At 35.1% G+C, this 21,475-nt stretch overlaps 1 long non-coding RNA gene across 1 annotated transcript; it reads left to right on the top strand.

The window, feature by feature from the left end:
* The first annotated feature begins 12,247 nt into the window (after positions 1-12,247).
* LOC147642711 (uncharacterized) lies at positions 12,248-21,162 on the top strand. Its single transcript, XR_015273068.1, has 5 exons — positions 12,248-12,589; positions 15,536-15,850; positions 16,043-16,130; positions 17,706-17,891; positions 19,911-21,162. It is a non-coding gene; the product is annotated as an uncharacterized LOC147642711 (long non-coding RNA).
* Positions 21,163-21,475: the final 313 nt, after the last annotated feature.

Here is a 21,475-nt window from a genome sequence, read left to right as displayed (position 1 = left end):
TCAAACATGCCTTAATTTCAATTCAGAAACCGCTCCTGCATTAGTTGTTTGGCGCTTAACAAATCTGCATTCCAAATTTTACTTCTTAAGAAATCCAATTATTTTTTAGATTTTTCACAATTTTAACGATGTAAACCCTTTAATTCTTATGAAAAAATTGGAAACGTTTTTTTTGCTACCTGAGGTGGCCAGAAAGATTCGCCAGTTAATGCTGATCAATAATATATATGCTTTATAGGGTCGGAATTGGCTCCTTCACTGATCAAAATTATATTTTCCTCTGCAAGATTCATTAAATCGAACGATTTACTTGACAGTGTTTTAGTATTTTTAGGGACAGTCAATGTTTAAAAATCGCATAACTTTGTCAAACATGCCTTAATTTCAATTCAGAAACCGCTCCTGCATTAGTTGTTTGGCGCTTAACAAATCTGCATTCCAAATTTTACTTCTTAAGAAATCCAATTATTTTTTAGATTTTTCACAATTTTAACGATGTAAACCCTTTAATTTTTATGAAAAAAATTGGAAACGTTTTTTTTGCTACCTGAGGTGGCCAGAAAGATTCGCCAGTTAATGCTGATCAATAATATATATGCTTTATAGGGTCGGAAATGGCTCCTTCACTGATTAAAATTATATTTTCCTCTGCAAGATTCATTAAATCGAACGATTTACTTGACAGTGTTTTAGTATTTTTAGGGACAGTCAATGTTTAAACATCGCATAACTTTGTCAAACATGCCTTAATTTCAATTCAGAAACCGCTCCTGTATTAGTTGTTTGGCGCTTAACAAATCTGCATACCAAATTTTACTTCTTAAGAAATCCAATTATTTTTTAGATTTTTCACAATTTTAACGATGTAACCCCTTTAATATTTTTGGAAAAATTGGAAACGTTTTTTTTGCTACCTGAGGTGGCCAGAAAGATTCGCCAGTTAATGCTGATCAAGAATATATATGCTTTATAGGGTCGGAAATGGCTCCTTCACTGATTAAAATTATATTTTCCTCTGCAAGATTCATTAAATCGAACGATTTACTTGACAATGTTTTAGTATTTTTAGGGACAGTCAATGTTTAAAAATCGCATAACTTTGTCAAACATGCCTTAATTTCAATTCAGAAACCGCTCCTGCATTAGTTGTTTGGCGCTTAACAAATCTGCATTCCAAATTTTACTTCTTAAGAAATCCAATTATTTTTTAGATTTTTCACAATTTTAACGATGTAAACCCTTTAATTTTTATGAAAAAAAATGGAAACGTTTTTTTTGCTACCTGAGGTGGCCAGAAAGATTCGCCAGTTAATGCTGATCAATAATATATATGCCTCATAGGGTCGGAAATGGCTCCTTCACTGATTAAAATTATATTTTCCTCTGCAAGATTCATTAAATCGAACGATTTACTTGACAGTGTTTTAGTATTTTTAGGGACAGTCAATGTTTAAACATCGCATAACTTTGTCAAACATGCCTTAATTTCAATTCAGAAACCGCTCCTGCATTAGTTGTTTGGCGCTTAACAAATCTGCATTCCAAATTTTACTTCTTAAGAAATCCAATTATTTTTTAGATTTTTCACAATTTTAACGATGTAAACCCTTTAATTCTTATGAAAAAATTGGAAACGTTTTTTTTGCTACCTGAGGTGGCCAGAAAGATTCGCCAGTTAATGCTGATCAATAATATATATGCTTTATAGGGTCGGAATTGGCTCCTTCACTGATCAAAATTATATTTTCCTCTGCAAGATTCATTAAATCGAACGATTTACTTGACAGTGTTTTAGTATTTTTAGGGACAGTCAATGTTTAAAAATCGCATAACTTTGTCAAACATGCCTTAATTTCAATTCAGAAACCGCTCCTGCATTAGTTGTTTGGCGCTTAACAAATCTGCATTCCAAATTTTACTTCTTAAGAAATCCAATTATTTTTTAGATTTTTCACAATTTTAACGATGTAAACCCTTTAATTTTTATGAAAAAAATTGGAAACGTTTTTTTTGCTACCTGAGGTGGCCAGAAAGATTCGCCAGTTAATGCTGATCAATAATATATATGCTTTATAGGGTCGGAAATGGCTCCTTCACTGATTAAAATTATATTTTCCTCTGCAAGATTCATTAAATCGAACGATTTACTTGACAGTGTTTTAGTATTTTTAGGGACAGTCAATGTTTAAACATCGCATAACTTTGTCAAACATGCCTTAATTTCAATTCAGAAACCGCTCCTGTATTAGTTGTTTGGCGCTTAACAAATCTGCATACCAAATTTTACTTCTTAAGAAATCCAATTATTTTTTAGATTTTTCACAATTTTAACGATGTAACCCCTTTAATATTTTTGGAAAAATTGGAAACGTTTTTTTTGCTACCTGAGGTGGCCAGAAAGATTCGCCAGTTAATGCTGATCAAGAATATATATGCTTTATAGGGTCGGAAATGGCTCCTTCACTGATTAAAATTATATTTTCCTCTGCAAGATTCATTAAATCGAACGATTTACTTGACAATGTTTTAGTATTTTTAGGGACAGTCAATGTTTAAAAATCGCATAACTTTGTCAAACATGCCTTAATTTCAATTCAGAAACCGCTCCTGCATTAGTTGTTTGGCGCTTAACAAATCTGCATTCCAAATTTTACTTCTTAAGAAATCCAATTATTTTTTAGATTTTTCACAATTTTAACGATGTAAACCCTTTAATTTTTATGAAAAAAAATGGAAACGTTTTTTTTGCTACCTGAGGTGGCCAGAAAGATTCGCCAGTTAATGCTGATCAATAATATATATGCCTCATAGGGTCGGAAATGGCTCCTTCACTGATTAAAATTATATTTTCCTCTGCAAGATTCATTAAATCGAACGATTTACTTGACAGTGTTTTAGTATTTTTAGGGACAGTCAATGTTTAAACATCGCATAACTTTGTCAAACATGCCTTAATTTCAATTCAGAAACCGCTCCTGCATTAGTTGTTTGGCGCTTAACAAATCTGCATTCCAAATTTTACTTCTTAAGAAATCCAATTATTTTTTAGATTTTTCACAATTTTAACGATGTAAACCCTTTAATTCTTATGAAAAAATTGGAAACGTTTTTTTTGCTACCTGAGGTGGCCAGAAAGATTCGCCAGTTAATGCTGATCAATAATATATATGCTTTATAGGGTCGGAATTGGCTCCTTCACTGATCAAAATTATATTTTCCTCTGCAAGATTCATTAAATCGAACGATTTACTTGACAGTGTTTTAGTATTTTTAGGGACAGTCAATGTTTAAAAATCGCATAACTTTGTCAAACATGCCTTAATTTCAATTCAGAAACCGCTCCTGTATTAGTTGTTTGGCGCTTAACAAATCTGCATACCAAATTTTACTTTCTAAGAAATCCAATTATTTTTTAGATTTTTCACAATTTTAACGATGTAACCCCTTTAATATTTTTGGAAAAATTGGAAACGTTTGTTTTGCTACCTGAGGTGGCCAGAAAGATTCGCCAGTTAATGCTGATCAAGAATATATATGCTTTATAGGGTCGGAAATGGCTCCTTCACTGATTAAAATTATATTTTCCTCTGCAAGATTCATTAAATCGAACGATTTACTTGACAATGTTTTAGTATTTTTAGGGACAGTCAATTTTTAAAAATCGCATAACTTTGTCAAACATGCCTTAATTTTAATTCAGAAACCGCTCCTGTATTAGTTGTTTGGCGCTTAACAAATCTGCAAATTTTACTTCTTAAGAAATCCAATAATTTTTTACATTTTTTCACAATTTTAACGATGTAACCCCTTTAATTTTTTTGAAAAAATTGGAAACGTTTGTTTTGCTACCTGAGGTGGCCAGAAAGATTCGCCGGTTAATGCTGATCAAGAATATATATGCTTTATAGGGTCGGAAATGGCTCCTTCACTGATTAAAATTATATTTTTCTCTGCAAGATTCATTAAATCGAACGATTTACTTGACAGTGTTTTAGTATTTTTAGGGACAGTCAATTTTTAAAAATCGCATAACTTTGTCAAACATGCCTTAATTTTAATTCAGAAACCGCTCCTGTATTAGTTGTTTGGCGCTTAACAAATCTGCATACCAAATTTTACTTCTTAAGAAATCCAATTATTTTTTATATTTTTCACAATTTTAACGATGTAACCCCTTTAATATTTTTGGAAAAATTGGAAACGTTTGTTTTGCTACCTGAGGTGGCCAGAAAGATTCGCCAGTTAATGCTGATCAATAATATATATGCTTTATAGGGTCGGAAATGGCTCCTTCACTGATTAAAATTATACTTTCCTCTGCAAGATTCATTAAATCGAACGATTTACTTCACAGTGTTTTAGTATTTTTAGGGACAGTCAATGTTTAAACATCGCATAACTTTGTCAAACATGCCTTAATTTCAATTCAGAAACCGCTCCTGTATTAGTTGTTTGGCGCTTAACAAATCTGCATACCAAATTTTACTTCTTAAGAAATCCAATTATTTTTTAGATTTTTCACAATTTTAACGATGTAACCCCTTTAATATTTTTGGAAAAATTGGAAACGTTTTTTTTGCTACCTGAGGTGGCCAGAAAGATTCGCCAGTTAATGCTGATCAAGAATATATATGCTTTATAGGGTCGGAAATGGCTCCTTCACTGATTAAAATTATATTTTCCTCTGCAAGATTCATTAAATCGAACGATTTACTTGACAATGTTTTAGTATTTTTAGGGACAGTCAATGTTTAAACATCGCATAACTTTGTCAAACATGCCTTAATTTCAATTCAGAAACCGCTCCTGCATTAGTTGTTTGGTGCTTAACAAATCTGCATTCCAAATTTTACTTCTTAAGAAATCCAATTATTTTTTAGATTTTTCACAATTTTAACGATGTAACCCCTTTAATATTTTTGGAAAAATTGGAAACGTTTGTTTTTCTACCTGAGGTAGAACCAGTTAATGCTGATCAAGAATATATATGCTTTATAGGGTCGGAAATGGCTCCTTCACTGATTAAAATTATATTTTCCTCTGCAAGATTCATTAAATCGAACGATTTACTTGACAATGTTTTAGTATTTTTAGGGACAGTCAATGTTTAAAAATCGCATAACTTTGTCAAACATGCCTTAATTTTAATTCAGAAACCGCTCCTGCATTAGTTGTTTGGCGCTTAACAAATCTGCATACCAAATTTTACTTCTTAAGAAATCCAATTATTTTTTAGATTTTTCACAATTTTAACGATGTAACCCCTTTAATTTTTTTGAAAAAATTGGAAACGTTTGTTTTGCTACCTGAGGTGGCCAGAAAGATTCGCCAGTTAATGCTGATCAAGAATATATATGCTTTATAGGGTCGGAAATGGCTCCTTCACTGATGAAAATTATATTTTCCTCTGCAAGATTCAGTAAATCGAACGATTTACTTGACAATGTTTTAGTATTTTTAGGGACAGTCAATGTTTAAAAATCGCATAACTTTGTCAAACATGCCTTAATTTCAATTCAGAAACCGCTCCTGCATTAGTTGTTTGGCGCTTAACAAATCTGCATACCAAATTTTACTTCTTAAGAAATCCAATTATTTTTTAGATTTTTCACAATTTTAACGATGTAACCCCTTTAATTTTTTTGAAAAAATTGGAAACGTTTGTTTTGCTTCCTGAGGTGGCCAGAAAGATTCGCCAGTTAATGCTGATCAAGAATATATATGCTTTATAGGGTCGGAAATGACTCCTTCACTGATTAAAATTATATTTTCCTCTGCAAGATTCATTAAATCGAACGATTTACTTGACAATGTTTTAGTATTTTTAGGGACAGTCAATGTTTAAAAATCGCATAACTTTGTCAAACATGCCTTAATTTCAATTCAGAAACCGCTCCTGCATTAGTTCTTTGGCGCTTAACAAATCTGCATACCTAATTTTACTTCTTAAGAAATCCAATTATTTTTTAGATTTTTCACAATTTTAACGATGTAACCCCTTTAATTTTTTTGAAAAAATTGGAAACGTTTGTTTTGCTACCTGAGGTGGCCAGAAAGATTCGCCAGTTAATGCTGATCAAGAATATATATGCTTTATAGGGGCGGAAATGGCTCCTTCACTGATTAAAATTATACTTTCCTCTGCAAGATTCATTAAATCGAACGATTTACTTGACAGTGTTTTAGTATTTTTAGGGACAGTCAATGTTTAAAAATCGCATAACTTTGTCAAACATGCCTTAATTTCAATTCAGAAACCGCTCCTGTATTAGTTGTTTGGCGCTGAACAAATCTGCATTCCAAATTTTACTTCTTAAGAAATCGAATTATTTTTTAGATTTTTCACAATTTTAACGATGTAACCCCTTTAATTTTTATGAAAAAATTGGAAACGTTTGTTTTGCTACCTGAGGTAGAACCAGTTAATACTGATCAAGAATATATATGCTTTATAGGGTCGGAAATGGCTCCTTCACTGATTAAAATTATATTTTCCTCTGCAAGATTCATTAAATCGAACGATTTACTTGACAATGTTTTAGTATTTTTAGGGACAGTCAATGTTTAAAAATCGCATAACTTTGTCAAACATGCCTTAATTTCAATTCAGAAACCGCTCCTGTATTAGTGTTTGGCGCCTAACAAATCTGCATACCAAATTTTACTTCTTACGAAATCCAAATATTTTTTACATTTTTCACAATTTTAACGATGTAATCCCTTTAATTTTTTTGAAAAAATTGGAAACGTTTGTTTTGCTTCCTGAGGTGGCCAGAAAGATTCGCCAGTTAATGCTGATCAAGAATATATATGCTTTATAGGGTCGGAAATGGCTCCTTCACTGATTAAAATTATATTTTCCTCTGCAAGATTCATTAAATCGAACGATTTACTTGACAATGATTTAGTATTTTTAGGGACAGTCAATGTTTAAAAATCGCATAACTTTGTCAAACATGCCTTAATTTCAATTCAGAAACCGCTCCTGCATTAGTTGTTTGGCGCTTAACAAATCTGCATACCAAATTTTACTTCTTAAGAAATCCAATTATTTTTTAGATTTTTCACAATTTTAACGATGTAACCCCTTTAATTTTTTTGAAAAAATTGGAAACGTTTGTTTTGCTACCTGAGGTGGCCAGAAAGATTCGCCAGTTAATGCTGATCAAGAATATATATGCTTTATAGGGTCGGAAATGGCTCCTTCACTGATGAAAATTATATTTTCCTCTGCAAGATTCATTAAATCGAACGATTTACTTGACAATGTTTTAGTATTTTTAGGGACAGTCAATGTTTAAAAATCGCATAACTTTGTCAAACATGCCTTAATTTCAATTCAGAAACCGCTCCTGTATTAGTGTTTGGCGCCTAACAAATCTGCATACCAAATTTTACTTCTTACGAAATCCAAATATTTTTTACATTTTTCACAATTTTAACGATGTAATCCCTTTAATTTTTTTGAAAAAATTGGAAACGTTTGTTTTGCTTCCTGAGGTGGCCAGAAAGATTCGCCAGTTAATGCTGATCAAGAATATATATGCTTTATAGGGTCGGAAATGGCTCCTTCACTGATTAAAATTATATTTTCCTCTGCAAGATTCATTAAATCGAACGATTTACTTGACAATGATTTAGTATTTTTAGGGACAGTCAATGTTTAAAAATCGCATAACTTTGTCAAACATGCCTTAATTTCAATTCAGAAACCGCTCCTGCATTAGTTGTTTGGCGCTTAACAAATCTGCATACCAAATTTTACTTCTTAAGAAATCCAATTATTTTTTAGATTTTTCACAATTTTAACGATGTAACCCCTTTAATTTTTTTGAAAAAATTGGAAACGTTTGTTTTGCTACCTGAAGTGGCCAGAAAGATTCGCCAGTTAATGCTGATCAAGAATATATATGCTTTATAGGGTCGGAAATGGCTCCTTCACTGATTAAAATTATATTTTCCTCTGCAAGATTCATTAAATCGAACGATTTACTTGACAATGATTTAGTATTTTTAGGAACAGTCAATGTTTAAAAATTTTAAACATAAGTATTTATAACTTAAAAGTGTTGACTGTCCGTTTATCTAATTTTTATATCCAATTTTCCTGATGCTTTATTAACATAAAAATCAATTATTCAGAGCATCGATAGCTGGTTTGTTTTGGTTTTCTTTTTCCATTTGCTTTTATGTTTAAGAACCCTCCTCCCCAAAATGCCTGAATTAATTGCAATGTCATTCAATTAAGCATAGATAATTCCCCTAAAAATGCTTCAGTTACATGCAATCACAATTAGCCAATAACACGGCTGCAGCAATAACAATAATAAAAACAGCAAATTCAGACAGCACACACACTAAAAACAATAACAATTCGAAAGGAAAATAACAATAACAATAAGACAAGAAGCGACTTTGACGCTCGAATGCGTCGACATTTTCAGCATTTTCACCATTTTCGCCATTTGGCAACAAATAAATAAATAAATAAATGCCTGCTTGGTTGCCAAAGTCGAAGAGAAAATAAACTAAAATTAAATAAATTCTCCGTTTAGCCAAGGCCCCTTTGGCAAAGTGCTTGATAACTCCAATGGACTAATATACATGTATGTACATGTATATAAATTCAATAAATATACGAGTTCAAGTCTTGGAGTTTGCACTTAAATTACGCTTAAATGCAGTTTGCATTTGTTCTAGAGGGAATCCCCACGTAAATTTGAATGCTTTCACCTGGATTTCAATTGTTTTTGTACGTTTATATATATATTATATCCTATCCCACGTGGGTTTCCAACTTAAAGGCGCCTGAAAGATGGCCCAAGGGTGTTGATGTTAGCTTAATATATTGGCTGGGAAATGCTTCTATTTTGTACAAAATAATTGCCAAAATTTAAATGCAAGCTTGTTTTCTAACAGAAAGTATATTTTGTTTAAAGAATAAACTATGGAACAAACAAAAAATAGAAAACTAGGAAACCTATTTATTGTTCTCTTTAAATTATGATTAGATTTTTAAAGGTCTTTTAAGTAATTATGCAAAATTTGTATAACCAGTTCCCATATTGTTGCTTAGCTTAAAATTTCAGAAGGCCCAATGGCGCTATAGTTTTCTTAATTAATTAGTCTGGAAAATGAATCTCTTAGGTGTTAAATAATGGCCAAAATTTAAATGTAATTTTTCTATCTTAAAGTATATTTTGTTTAAAGAATGAAACTTTGAAACAAATAAAAAAAGGAAAATAGAAAATATACTTATTGATCTCTTAAAAGAGAGGTTAGAATTTATAAAATTTTTAAGTAACTTCAGATAATTTTTATTACCAGTTTTCATATTGGTTTTTAGCTTAAAATATTAGATGGCCCAAGGAAGCTAAAGTATTCTCAATATATTGCCTTTGAAATGATTTTATTTTGTGCCAAATAATTGCCAAAAGTTGAATGCCTGCTTGTTTTCTAACTTACAGTATATTTTGTTTAAAGAATAAACTATGAAACAAATAACAATGAAAACTAGAAAATGCATTAAATAATCCCTAAAATGATGGTGAGATTTTTAAAGACTTTTAAGTAATTTTACTTAATATTTATTACCACTTCTCATATTGTTTTTTAGCTTAAAATATCAGATGGCCGACAGGGGCTAAAGATTGCTTAATATATTGGCTGGGAATTTATTCTATTTTTTGCTAAATAATTGTCAAAATTTAAATGCGAGCTTTTTTTAACTGAAAGTATATTTTGTTTAAATAATAAACTATGAAACAAATAACAATGAAAGCTAGGAAGTCCATTTATTGATCTTCTAAAATTATGATTAGATTTCAGAAGACTTCTAAGCAATTTCAGATACTTTTTATTAGCAGTTCTTTTATTGTTTTTTATTTTAAAAAATCAGATGACACAAAGGCGTTGAAGTTTGCTTAATATATAAGCTGGGAAATGATTCTATTTTGTGCTAAATAATTGCTGGTAAATATTTGTTTAAATTATAAACTATAAATCAAACAAAAAGGAAAACTGGGAAACTTATTTGTTGATCTCTTGAAACAGAGGATAGATTTTATTTTCATTTAGCTTAAAATAGTAACATATATTATAGTAAACCTCTGTACATTTTCTTATACATTTAGAAAAATGAATTTAATTAAACCTCTCTATATACATTTTTATGTGCAATTTAGCTAACCTTTAACCCATGCTGGTTGCAATGCTTCCCTTTCAATCATTATTCCTGGAACCCTTATCCCCCTCTCTCTCCTTCTCTCTCATCTCCAGTAAACGCGCTAAAATGTTTCAATTTAAATTAATTATTGTTTGCACCACAAGTGCCATGGGCGGTTGCTGAAAGGGGGTCGGGAGGGGGTTCGGTGCTCATGGATTCGGCAAGGCAGCACAACTTTTAATTATGGTTACAAAGATTTTTAGTCCTTGTCGATGGCTGCTGTTGCTCCGCTCATCCCCCGCATTTTCCCCCCACCAAGTGTCTGTCTGCCCGGGCAGAAAACTTCCTTACCCCCTTACCCCCTTACCCCCCTTAGATGGAAAATCCCACAGCCCCGCCGCTGTGCGCCATCAACTTTGACCAACATCGATTAAAACGATGAAAACGCGGAAAATTGCGCCAACTAGGAAAACTGCAGCGGCGGCAAATGAAAATGGCAAAAGCAAAGGCAAAAGCAATGCAAAAAAATGCAAAAAAAAGAATCCAACAAAAACCAAAGAACAAAACAAAAAAGTAATGAAAATAGAAAAATGAAAAAGGAAAATGGAAAATGCTAAGAGGAAAAATACCAAAAAAAAAAGAGAAAGAGAGAAGAATGCAAGGCACTAGGCAAAAGTTGAACGTTTTTATTACGTCTGAAAAAGTTGTGCAAAAACGCGATTGCCGCCGCTTAAGAGCATCAAACGGGGGAAGGATATGACGAGGGTTAAGGGTGTCGCGGGGTTAAGGCTTTCAGGGGGGGCAGGAGGTGGTGGCAGGAAAAGTGTGAAAAGAATTGAAGTGGAGTTAAGGCAGCCGACGACGTCATCCTCGAGTTGATTTAGGTTTTCCTCCGTCGCCTCTTTCGCATTTTTTTTTATTTTTTTTTTTGTTTTTGTTGTTTGTTTGTAATTTTAAAATGCTGTTAACTGGTTTTTGTTTCTGGTTACCGGCACCACGGTGGCCTCTTCAACCGATTAACCCATTCCTGCCAATATCGAATTAAGCACAGTGGATTGAGCTCCAAAAAGGATAGGTTTTTATTGCTAAGAAAAAAGAAGTTTATGGCGAAATAAACAATACATTTATTTTGTTTAATGAAAAATATAACCATACTTTATTTTTCAAATTCCAAAGAAGACAGTAAGGAAAGATTGTATACCCTTGAATCAGGATACTAAGTCTATTATAACTAAGCTTAAAAACGCTTTAATGTCAATTCGGAAAGCTTATCTTTGCTAATTTTTATTAAATCAGCAACCCCATTCCTTTTTTTAAAAACGTTTAAAATGTTTGTAACATTTTTATTTTTATCCGGAGATAGCTAGAACAATTTGCCTGTTGATGCTGATCAAGAATATATATGAAATCATAAATCATATATAATCGGAAATGACTCCTTGACAGCATTCGAAGCTTCTGACTATAAATTGCTGACTATATATTACGTATACGTAATCACGTATACGTTATTATTCAAACTACAAATGCCTGAAATAAAATATAAATCAGAAAGGAAGCTAACTTAGGCACGCCAAAGCTTATATACCCTTGCATTTTGCAATTAAATTATAGGATCGAATCGGAAATCGATCATATCTAAGCTAAAATTATTCACATTCTTTTAATCCATAATTATAAATATTTTTATAAGTCAATTTTGTCGAAAAATCAAAATTGAAATAAATCATAACTAAGCCAAAACTAGGTTAATTTCTGACTCCAATTATAATACCCTTACAAGGGGTATAATAATATAGTAAAAGTTGGCTTTAGAGTCAGTGTCAGATTTAAAACTACGGAAAAGGTAATAAATCAATAATCGAGAATAATTTTTGATTAAGTTAGGCTTGAATCTTTGAGATACTTTTGTAAATATCATCAATACAAATTGCTCAATCACTTTAAATTAAAATTAAGTAATGGAATAATGATTTAATAAGTGCAAATCTAGCTCAGGTAAATCTAAACTAAAGCCTGATACCTTCTATAGCATCTACATATATAAATAATATAATTGTCATGCTTAAGACTTACCTCAGTGAAGGCCACGTCATTGTTTACTTCCTTCCTTCAATTTGGGTAGTCATGGCATCGAAGATCACTTCCTGTTTATCCAGATGCATTCACTTGGCCACGTCATCTTGTTGCGGTTGAAAAGTTATCACAATCACTATCACTGTCGATGTTAACGCTAGGTACCCCTAGGACTGACTGAGCTCGCGGCGATCGAAGTGCCTCTATTTATACTTCCCGAGGCAAGATAACAGAGAAAGAGAGCGAGAGGGAAAGAGCTACCTCTGTAGCAGCAACAGAGGGAGATAGAGCGTAAGCGCCACCTCTACAGCGCTGCAACAGAGGGAGGCAGCCATACGAAATGTTATTGTGAGTAAGAAAGAGAGCGAGAGGCAGAGGCTTACAGAGGCATACAGAAAGAGAGGGCGAGAGTAATATTATAATATTATAATATATATATTATTAATTAATCTTAATTTTAATATTAATATTCTTGATATCGAAATTTTTATATATATTATTATTAATAATATTAATAGATATTAATATTATTATAAATTATTAATATTATTAATTAATTTTAATAATATTATTAATATGGAGTTGGACATTCCGATTAACATAGTGCTCGAGAGCAAGAGAGAGGGAGGGAGAGGGCTGTTGATGTTTTTGTTAGGAAATTAACATTAATAAATGCATTTCAAACTTCTGATTAAAATTATGATATTCAGCTAGAGAATTAATAATAATAATAAAATATTTAATGTCAAAACAATAAATTAAATTTAGGTAGCCGAAGTTTATATTTCTATTCTCTTGCAGTTTGCAATAAAATTAAATGGTCGTAACAAAAATTGATCAGAACTAAATTTAAAATATTCCCATTTTAAAAATTTATATTTATTAATATTTTTCAATGCCAATAACAGCTCTCAATTACCAAAATATCGCTCAGTGCATTCATCAATAGGATATATCGCTAAAAACCGAAGACTATGTCCTTGGGGAAAACCGAAATTAGACGGTTATTCTCATCGCTCATGAAATGTTTAACCCTTTGTTGCCCATTGTGCTGACTTCCCCATTGTGCTATTCCGGATCTCCATCCTTTATTTTGAATTTTCTTTATTTTCCTTTTTTTTGTGTTTATAAAGAGGGGGTCTTGGTGTTTGGGGTGTCGGGAAACCGCCTTCATAACGCCGACGCGGCAAAAATTGTTGGAAATTCAATTTGAGCGAAAGTTGAAAATGCTAACGGCAATGGATCGGCACTGTCCCGGATTTTCCCACCAGAAGTCAGAAGTCCCCGGGTTTTCCTCTCTCTTTCCACTTTTCCCGTCGTGTTTATCCATGAAATTTAATTGCCTGCAATTGGTTAGAGAAAGCTAAAGCCAAGGAAGAAAGCAAAGAAAAGTAGCAAGTTGGTAATGCCACCTTGAGTTTGCTTAATTAGTGTCCTGGCCGCCTTTTTAAAGTGTGCTCCTGGCAGCCTTTACTGTTCGTCCTTGCTGAAAGTACTCGTACTTTAAGGTGTCAGAGCAAATCCGCCGCCAGACGTGACGTGACAATAATACCGAAAAATCTGTCAACCTAATGCGGGGAAACCCAAACCCATTTCCCCAGCTTCAGAGCACAGCAGGAGAGTACTTTACACTTTTTACAGCACTGTGAAAAATAATGTAAAACATAATATAAAAGAATCGTAGCTCAGTATCAGCAGATATTTGATACTTATTTCATATAAGATATAGAGATTCCTGTTAAAACTGTTTAAAAACTAAATTAACCTTTTTAACTATTACTAACTCAAAGACAAGATCTTGATCATTCCATAGCATTTCAAAAATCTCAAAATGAACTCATTCAATCAAATCAAGGACCTCTCTTTCTCTCTCTTATATGTAGTTATTGTTCATTTTCCCAGTGTTCGTTTGACGCTTTTGCCCCTTTGGGGCACAACTTTCATGGTGTCTGCCTTACATGTGGCTGCATAAATTTTACGCTCATCACCTGCCGCTGTTCCGCCCATCGTTCGTCCTGGCACGCCCCCTATTCACCTGCTGGCTGGGCTGTACTGTGCTGTGACCTTGTTGTTTTTGTTGTGTTTCCCACCGACTTACTTACTTATTTAGCATAGCATACAGTTGTGCGCGCGCGGAAGGTCCTTTGAAAATGGCACAAGGCTGAGGCCGAGCCAGGAATATGCGGATGTTTCGCACTTTGGGAGCCCTTGGCTCGTAAACAAATTGAATTGAAGTCATAAAAGCCGTCGCCCCAAAAAGAAGTGAGGTGAAAATGGAGGGTGGAGACGCCATGAGCCTTATGCTGCGTGTCAGTGATTGCGATGTTCCACGTTTCATACAGTAAAACATGGGTATAATGCAATACCATTTGCCAAAAGGTAAAGGATTGTTAGAGAACACTTTAGAGAAATTATATACTTACTTTAAATATCCTTGAGTAATCAATAAATGTGTGAAAAGTAAAGGATTTCTCTCAAAACAAGATTCTTGTGAAAGACAAGTCCCAGACTTGGGTTTAAAGTTAGTTCTGACCTTGAGAAAGCCCCCTGTGACCTTTGTAGCTATAAATATTTGTAAAATTAACTTAAAATATAAATTTCCTTATATAGAATTTAAACTGTATAAGTATATATATATATAGGTCTCGTTCCAGTTTGCTGCTTGTCAGCGCCATTATGTCGCACTTGTTAAATCCGAGAGTGTGCCACACACTCGCACACCCATGCACCCATACACCCATACACCCATACACTCACACTTGTATACACCCACACATGTGGCGCGGCAGCTTCCCTTTTTTATGCCTCAATAAAAATACAATACGTTACAATTGAATTGAACTCAATTGAATTTGATTGAAGTTGTAAAGCTCAGACAGGCACTGCAACTGTCTCCGTGTGCGAGTGGGCGAGCGAGAGGCATATGCAATAACATGTTGCCTACACTGAGAAAAATAAGCCAGCCAGAAGGGATTATGCCTAAATTAATATAAGATACAAGTTAATAGAGGTTATTGCAGTCTGTAATTCAAGAGTTCAAGGTTTGTTATCATATATTAAGTTGATTTTTTTTTATTAAATTAATGTTTTCTTTACAAATTTAATAATGTTTTTAGATAACAAATATTAGGTATTATTATTGTTCTATGTTCAAGATTAAGTATTAGTTCTGAAAATATTATTAATTATAATAGTATATATAGTATTAGTATATCTTAACTTAAAATCGAGTTCACCTTTAATATTTCTATAATTTTAATAACCATTCCCTTAAATCTCTTTTATTTTTTCAAGTGTTCTTCAAAGGACTTGGGACTCGGTACTCGCTATTTGAATGGATAGGGCCTGCCATCGATGAGGTGTCAATGCCGGGGATCGACAAGGACAGCGACAACGACAGGGACAACGACAACGATAGGAGGACAATAATGACAACCAAAGCTAACAACGATGATGAAAATGACGAAGGCTGATGATGACGATTATGATGATTATGATGATGACGATGATGCTGATATGGCCATGATATTATGCCCTCGATGATAACGATGATGATGATGAAGTGCCGTGCTTGCCGCCATAAATACATCTCTGAAGACAAATATATTGGTGCGTCCTCTGAACTCCATTCGCGAATGTGGCTCACACACACACACCACAGCTTCCTTTTCCCATGCAATCGAAGCCCAATCTGTGCAGGGATATATGTATCAGTGTGTGTGTGTGTGTACAAAGCGAACAGAGTCAAACACATGCACACATCATTATATTCATTTTCATATTTCGCATTCATATATTAAGGACAACGCCACCTGCTGTTTAATATGTTCCATGATATGGCTTTGAATATATCCAGAGAATATAGCAGCTCAATATGGAATTAAATGTGGTAAGTGCTAGATAAGTAAGGTTAAGGTACATATAATTATAAGTAAAAGTAAAAGTAATTATATATTTTCCACCAAAGTATATATTCAGTGAAAGGAGATATTTCCATAACGACTCCTTTCTGTTCCCCCAAAAAAAATCATTTAAAAAACTTGCAATGTTTTTCCGCTATACAATGCAATCTGAAATGCTGTGAAAACTGCAGAGCAGCCAAGCTGGTGCTGGTTTCGATTTCTAATGCTAATAGACAAGACAGGTATCCCTGGACGGGGAAAAATCGAGGAAAATCCACCGAGAGGTGACACCTTTCGCGAGATAGAAAGACAACAGTAGCACCAACACAAAACGTGAAATAGATGGAATTGAAAATAAATATTAAGTTAGTGGGGCTGTGCGCGAGCGGGTGAAAAGAAAAAGGAGAACAAAAAATAAAAAATTCAAAAAATAAACAAAAAAAACACAGTGTGCGAAACAATAAACCTGTCAAATAAATAAACAAAAGCAATTTTTGCATCTCGGTTGCACCCTCTTGTCGCCGCTGTGGATTGGTGTTGATAACACTTTCACTGGCGCTTGGCCAATAATAAAACTATGGGGAATGCCACGAATTTTAAATACCTAAAACTAAATACTGGGATTAATATTTAATAGGTCTCTTTCTAGCTAATAAATAGAAAAACAATTGCAGTTAGCTATAGCTAGAATTTGCTGGCAACTCTAAGCGATCCAATCAAGATGGCAGCCCGATAGTTACATATCGCCCTCTCTCTTAAAAGAGAAAGCTTTCCCTCTTTAACTGCTTACAACATTTTGAAAATAATGTAAGCCAATTATAAACCTATACTTTTAATCAATGGCATTAGCTTTTGATTTTTTTTTTTTTGTGGTTTAGCTACGGCTACAATATACCCCTTAATACTCTATAAAATCGGTTAAAGCTAGAGTTGGGGCATGAGCGTGACGCTTGTTAATCCCTCGTTGTTCATTATTTTCTTCATTTTTCTTTCTTTTTTGCTTGTTTTTTGTTGCTACTCCTTCGACCCTGCTGCCATCCCCCACCCCCTGCTACACATGGGTGTTGTTTGCATTGCACGCTTGGACATTTTTTAATTTCCGCTTTAAATGAAAACCACTTTCACAGGGAATAACAACAAAGACAAACGCAAACACACCGGCCAGGGCACGGTCACAAAAACCCAAAATTGCCATTAAGGGTCTGGATGCAACAATTGAACGTGGGGGGAATGAGAGTATACATGGGGGGAGTGAGAGTGGGAGCGGGAGCGGATGATTGCAAATTCTCGAAATGCAAATGCAAGTTACCAAAATGTGCATTTGTCTTGGCGCCGGGCAACCGCCCGCTGTTTGGCGCGTCAATGCCAGGACATAGGACACGCATACTCTCACATTGGCAATGATTTCGAATCACAGCAGCGGTTATAATAATAATATTATTAATTGTAATGCAAATTTAGTAAAAATTAGAGTATATAAGTTACGTATACGTATACGTTATATTTGCCTTGCCTCTCTTTAACTAACTAAGCGCTCTCTCTTTTCGATCTGCATTTTACAGAGAGCACTGAGAGAGAGCACAATCTAAGATGGAAAAATACACGCTGCTCCTCACAGCCACGACGTTTCTCTTTAATACCTAGTACTTACTGTTGATCCGAGAGCGAAGACAGAGAGGGAGAGCGCTCATGGGACCGCCATCATGGGATCGCCATCATGGGACCGCCATTATGGAACCGCCATCATGGTAAGCAAAATTAACAGTGTTATGTTATGTTAGCTTAGCATTAACATAGCTTAACATTATGTACAGTGTCATGATAGCTTAACATTATGTAGAGTGTTACATTAGCTTAACATTATGTACAGCCTAAAAGTATGTGAACCCAATGGAAACGATGCAACAGCAGCCCAAATAAGTATGCTATAATAATCTCACCTTTTCACTTGAACCGGTGTGTGTTATGTTAGCTTAACATTATGTAGAGTGTTACATTAGCTTAACATTATGTACAGCCTAAAAGTATGTGAACCCAATGGAAACGATGCAACAGCAGCCCAAACAAGTATGCTATAATAATCTCACCTATTCACTTGACCCGGTGTGTGAGCGAGACCAACCCCCCGCTTGATACATCAGGTGCACAATGGCACACACTTGAGCACGTCGAGCAATGCGAACGCATTTCGTGTGAGAGAAGTCAGCCGCCACCAAGCCAAAGTCCTCGGTCCTTGGTCCTCGACCACCTCGACCACCTCGGCCACCGTCCCGCTGGCAGGCACAACAAGAACAGCACAACTCGATTAGTGCTGCAGTTGCTGTTGACAATGCATTTGCCTTACATGTTTAATGATGTATTTACCTAGGCCAACTAAACTGAGCCCGCCTGCGAACAAAAGGCTTGCAGGACGAAAGGACGAATCAGCCCCCTGAGGCAGAGGTAGGAGAAGATTTCGAAAGTGGAGTGCATTCGGTGCATCGGGCCAGAGTTTGACTCCGATTGAGATTCGCATTCGGATGCGGATTTGGAGTTCCAGGAAAGTGGGTAAAATGGGGATAGAGGTCCTTGATAGAGTACTGTGCACTGTAACAGCAGAGTTTAGATAAAAGGGAACTTTTTATTATTTAGGATTGTTTTTTGTTCAGAACATAACAGCTTTACGAATAAAATTTAAGGCTTTTTTGGCTTATTCATGAGTTTTTTAAACTTTAATTTGACAAAAAATTTGACATAAAAATACTAATATATAAATATCGATTTAAAGATTGTGAATATTTTAAGCTTATTTATAAACGATTTTCGATTCGATCTTATAATTCAATAAAAAACCGCAAAAGGCTTACGAACCTCAACTTCTCGATGTTAGCTTCATTTATTTTATTTTATATAATAACAGTATTTTAAACTTAAAACAGCAGTGTTTTTAGCATTTTTAAGAACAATTTTTTGCAAAGTTTGCAAACAAGCGAGCAGGAAACATAGAAGAAAGAGGCTTCCCTTGCTTGCCGAACACTTTTATTTGTTTTATTTATATAAATATAAATATATAAATATATATTAGATAAATATTTAAATATTGTTTTTTTTTACCATTTATATCAACATTTTTGGATTGCGAAATTTTTTTTCTGAATTGTTATCCATATTATATTTTAAATATGTATATATTATTAATTTATACTAAAAATTAAAAAAAAAAAAACATAAAGCTGTTTTTAATATAAAAGTTGATGTAGATAATTAATTAATTTTATTCGTTAAAAACAAATTTATTTTGTCGATCTATAATTATTTATTCAGTAATATAATATAATTTTTCTTAGTATAATAATTTATTAATTATATAAAATAATTTCTTTTTAAAATTATTTAATTTACAATTAATTACAAAATATATATTTTTTTAATTATAAATATAACAATTAAATAAGTTATCGGGGGATAAAATTCCAAGTTTAATGATTTATTTTACTTATTATAATAATTTATTAATTATATAAAATAATTTATTTTTAAAAGTATTTAAAATAATTTTTTTTTTAGTTATAAATATAACAATTAAATAAATTATCGGGGGATAAAATTCCAGGTTTAGTGATTTATTTTATTTATTATAATAATTTATTAATTATATGAAATAATTACTTTTTAAAATTATTTAATTTATAATTAATTAAAAATTTATTTATTAAACACAAGCTTATTGATTATCAGAGTAATTTCCCAATTTTAAAAACTAACTTTTTCTTTCTGTGTACTTTTAGGCTTTGATTGCGAGCGTGCAAAATGCCAACACCTTACTGGGACCCGAACTGTTTCCTCTGGACACCACAGACCGTAGCATTTCGGAGCTGAAAACAGCAGTTGAACTCATACCGATCCTGAGACCCGAAACCCGGAACCCGGAACCCAAATTCACACCCATTCCCATGGCTCTTCAACAATCCAACTGCAGTTGACGTGAATTGTTCAGCTTGAAATCTATGATTGCAGCTATAACTGTGCACACACACACACACACACACGATAGAGAGTGTGGGGTGTGGCTAGGTGGTGTGCGGGGGCGAGGAGGCGTGGCAGCGCTAAGAGCAAGTGGACATGCATAAATTTCTGACTTGCTGCCTGCCTGCCATTTAAGTGGAAAATGGAACATTTTGAGGCCTGAGGAGGTGAACAGAAGGAAACACAAAAAGGAGCTAGAGCTGGAGCAGGAGCAGGAGCAGGAGCTGGAGCGAGAGCAGCAGGATAAACAGAAGCAGGACTTTAAAAAGCCATGTGCCATGTGCCATGTGCCCAATGCAGCGCTCGATGCACATGGCATATTGATTGTTTATTGTTTATTGAAATTGATTACCATAAATTGATTGGACCAGCTCCTGTGGCAGCGGAGTGGTCATGAACAGAAGGAAACACAAAAAGGAGCTAGAGCTAGACCTGGAGCTGGAGCAGGAGCAGGAGCACGAGCAGGAGCTAGAGCTAGACCTAGAGGAGGAGCAGGAGCAGGAGCAGGAGCAGGAGCTAGAGCTAGAGCTGGAGCTGGAGCAGGAGCAGGAGCAGGAGCAGGAGCAGGAGCTAGAGCTAGACCTAGAGGAGGAGCAGGAGCAGGAGCAGGAGCAGGTTCAGGACAGGAGCAGGACCAGGAGCTCGAGCAGGTGCAGGAGCTAGAGCTAGACCTAGAGGAGGAGCAGGAGCAGGGGCAGGAGCAGGAGCAGGAGCAGGGACTGGAGCAGGAGCAGGAGCTAGAGCTAGACCTAGAGGAGGAGCAGGAGCAGGTTCAGGAGCAGGAGCAGGAGCAGTAGCAGGGGCAGGAGCAGGAGCAGAAGCAGGGGCAGGGGCAGGGGCAGGAGCAGGAGCAGGAGCAGGAGCAGGAGCAGGAGCAGGAGGAGGAGCAGGAGCAGGAGCAGGGGCAGGAGCAGGGACGGGGCAGGAGGAGGAGCAGGAGCAGGGGCAGGAGCAGTAGCAGTAGCAGGAGCAGGAGCAGGAGCAGGAGCAGGAGCAGTAGCAGGGGCAGGAGCAGGAGCAGGAGCAGGGGCAGGAGCAGGAGCAGGAGCAGGAGCAGGAGCTAGAGCTAGACCTAGAGGAGGAGCAGGGCAGGAGCAGGAGCAGGGGCTGGAGCTAGAGCTAGACCTAGAGGAGGAGCAGGAGCAGGGGCAGGAGCAGGAGCAGGAGCAGGAGCAGGGACTGGAGCAGGAGCAGGAGCTAGAGCTAGACCTAGAGGAGGAGCAGGGCAGGAGCAGGAGCAGGGGCTGGAGCTAGAGCTAGAGCTAGAGCTAGACCTAGAGGAGGAGCAGGAGCAGGAGCAGGAGCAGGGGCTGGAGCTAGAGCTAGA

Source organism: Drosophila serrata, unplaced genomic scaffold (assembly GCF_035046125.1).
Source record: "Drosophila serrata isolate PLE 108 unplaced genomic scaffold, ASM3504612v1 contig_362, whole genome shotgun sequence".
Taxonomy (NCBI): Eukaryota; Metazoa; Arthropoda; class Insecta; order Diptera; family Drosophilidae; genus Drosophila; species Drosophila serrata.
Note: the sequence above shows the minus strand (reverse complement) of the source record. Positions and strands in the feature narration are given on the sequence as shown.